Source organism: Bos mutus, chromosome X (genome assembly GCF_027580195.1).
Source record: "Bos mutus isolate GX-2022 chromosome X, NWIPB_WYAK_1.1, whole genome shotgun sequence".
NCBI lineage: Eukaryota > Metazoa > Chordata > Mammalia > Artiodactyla > Bovidae > Bos > Bos mutus.
Window position 1 is genome coordinate 78,840,557 of NC_091646.1, and position 3,300 is coordinate 78,843,856.

A 3,300-nucleotide genomic window follows, 5' to 3' on the forward strand; every position below is an offset into this window, starting at 1 on the left:
ATTAATATCTAGAAAAAATCCCATTGGGATTTTAATTGGGTTTGCAATGAATCCATAGAACAAGTTTGGGGGAGAATTGACCTCTTAACAATACTGAGTTTTCCAATCCATGGATATGGTTCATATATCCATTTATTTAGTTTTTATTTGATATTTTTCTTAAATGTTTTGTAGCTTTCAGTGTACATATCCTAAACATAGTTTGTTAGTTTCTTTTTTTACCTATTTCATTTTTTCTGGTACAATTGTAAATTATACTGTTTTTTAAAAAACATCTGACATCTGGTTGTTCATTGGTGTGCTGTGCTGTGCTTAGTCGTCAGTCGTGTCTGACTCTTTGCAACCCCATGGACTATAGCCTGCCAGGCTCCTCTGTCCATGGGATTCTCCAGGTAAGAATACTGGAGTGGGTTGCCATGCCCTCCTCCAGGGTATTGGGAATTCCCAACCCAGGGATCGAACCCAGGTCTCCTACACTGCAGGTGGATTCTTTACCATCTGAGCCACCAGGGAAGCCCAAGAATACTGGAGTAGGTAGCCTATCCCTTTTCCAGGGGATCTTCCTGACCCAGGAATCGAATCAGGGTCTCCTGCATTTTGGGCAGATTCACCAGCTGAGCTCCCAGAGACCTTGTTAAACTCATATATTAGTTCTACTAGCTTTTTTGTAATTTCCATGAAATTTTCTACATAGAAAATCATGTTATCTTTGAATAGAGATAATTTTGTTTCTTCCTTTATATTCCGTATACCTTTTATTTTTTCCTGCATTTTCACACCAGTTAGGACTTCCAATATGGTATTAAACATGAGTGGTAAAAATAAGGATGCTTGTCTTTTCCATGGTCTTAAGGGAAAAGTATTCAGTCTTTTATATTAAGTATGATTATATCTATAGATGCTTGTCATTAGGTTAAAGAAGTTCTTTCTAGTTTTAGTTACCTGTGAATTTTTAAAAAGTTTTATTGAAGTATAATTTACATACCATAAAATTCAGCTATTGTAAGTATACCTTTCAGTGTTTTTAGTACATTCATAGTGTTATGCGGCCACCACCAAATCCTGTTTTTGAATATTTACCACCATCCCCCAGTCCTAATTTCTTGAATCCCTTTGTAGTCAGGCCCTGCTCCTATCTCCAATCCCAGGCAAAACTACTTTCTTCTCTAATAATTTGTCTTTTTCAGGATATTTTATATAAGGAGCACACTACTTCTGTTTCTTGAATTTTGCTTCTTGTGGTAGTGGGTTTCCCCACTTCCAGTGCTGTCAGATCTATCAGTGTTCCTAGGTGAGCAAACGGAGTCTTCAACTACAAAATACAAAGAATGCTTTCCAGGTAGAGAAAGACTCAGTGGCTGAGTTGTTGCAGCCACGGTTGCCCGTCCAGGGACCCAAGCAGAACAATCATCGTCAGAATGTCGGGCAAAGACTGAATTGAAATCTTTCCCTCACGAAGGGCACAGACCATCATGAAGGCTCAGTTAAAAGGAGCACAGACAGGTCGAAACCTCCTGAAGAAAAAATCTGATCCTTAACTCTTTGATTTCGACATATCCTTAAGAAGATAATAGAGACTAAAATGTTGATGGGTGAAGTGATGAGAGAGGTTGCTTTTTCACTTGCTGAGGCCAAGTTCACAGCAGGGGACTTCAGCACCACAGTTATCCAAAATGTAAATAAGGCCCAAGTGAAGATTAGAGCAAAGAAAGATAATGTAGCAGGTGTGACATTGCCAGTATTTGAACATTATCATGAAGGAACTGACAATTATGAACTGACTGGTTTAGCCGGAGGTGGGGAACAGTTGGCTAAACTGAAGAGGAATTATGCCAAAGCAGTGGAACTACTGGTGGAACTGGCTTCACTGCAGACTTCCTTTGTTACTTTGGATGAAGCTATTAAGATAACTGACAGGCATGTAAATGCTATAGAACATGTCATCATTCCCCGGATTGAACATACCCTTGCTTATATTATCACAGAGCTGGATGAGAGAGAGCAAGAGGAGTTCTACAGGTTAAGGAAAATTCAGGAGAAGAAAAAGATTCTCAAGGAAAAGTCTGATAAGGACTTGGAGCAACGGAGGGCAGCCAAAGAGGTGATAGAGCCTGCTAATCTCCTGGTTGAAAAGAAGGATGAAGATTTTCTGTTTGAATAAGCTTTCCTGCTCTGGTTCTTTCAGAAGGCCTAACATGTCACCATTTTAATTTATGGTGTGTAGGTTTGTTATGTGTGGCTATTTATTTTTTGGCTTAAGAATTTTACCAGTTGTAAAATTTCCCTGGATGTCTGTTTATGGGATCTACCTTTTCAGAATCATAATTATGCAACAATTAATCACCAATGAAATTTGTAGAACCTGTCCCAAAACCTGTAGAATTATTGCTGCAGAAGTGTCACCCTACTTCAGTTATACATCTGTTACAAGTCATCTGCTTGCCAAACATAATAAGAAAATCTCTTTAGGAAGCAGCAGTGGTCTTAGGCCAACACACATTCATAGGCCAGCTACTCTGGAGCACCCTTTGTTTCTACCTGCTCACACACCTTGGCACCATTGTCTGAGATTGCTACAAGCCATTCTTGTGTTAGTAACTATGGGACATCTCTCCTTAAGCTTTAGGAAAGCCTTCACTTATTTTTTTTCCTTGAATAACAGGTTTCTGTCTGGTCTGTCATGGGAACAGTTCTGCTAATTCAAATGTGACTATGGTATAAACAGTAAAATGATTTAAAAATGAAAAAAAAAAAAAAGAGAGAGAGAATGCTTTCCAAACTGGGTCACTTGTGGTGGTGGTATCACCCCTGCTGGTGCCACTGGTCATCTTTAGGTTAGAGAAGAAACTTTCTGACCCACAGAAGTAAAGATTATTTTCCCTGGCCACGTTTTGTTTTTTAAGTTCCCACTTGATAACCCTTACCATTGCCACTGGGCCTGACTGGAGTTGTCATCATAAAATACCCATTTAATCTGGATAAAACATGAACCTACCTGAGCCACCTTCATCCAATATGTTCGGGTCAGGAGATGCCAGGCTTGGTTGCCTTCTATTGCTGAGTGAGGAGTTGTAAGATGCCCATCTGCCATATCTTTTCTCCAGGACTGGGGTCTTGAGCAGTCTACTTTCCTCTATCATTCAGAGTCCTCCTATGTTTGCTTCTTGTGTCATATTATAGTTGTTAACAGAGAGAGGCAGGGAGAAATGAGTCTCTGCCATCTTGTCTGATCAAAGTCCCTAGATAGTTTACAATTAATTTAACTATTGATATGTTAGGGCTTAAGTCCTTCATTGTGTG

The 3,300-nt window shown here is 39.5% G+C and overlaps 1 pseudogene; it reads left to right on the top strand.

Annotated features, from left to right (window-relative positions):
• The first annotated feature begins 1,418 nt into the window (after positions 1 to 1,418).
• LOC102282223 (V-type proton ATPase subunit D pseudogene) lies at positions 1,419 to 2,176 on the top strand (annotated as a pseudogene).
• The last annotated feature ends 1,124 nt before the right edge of the window (positions 2,177 to 3,300 follow it).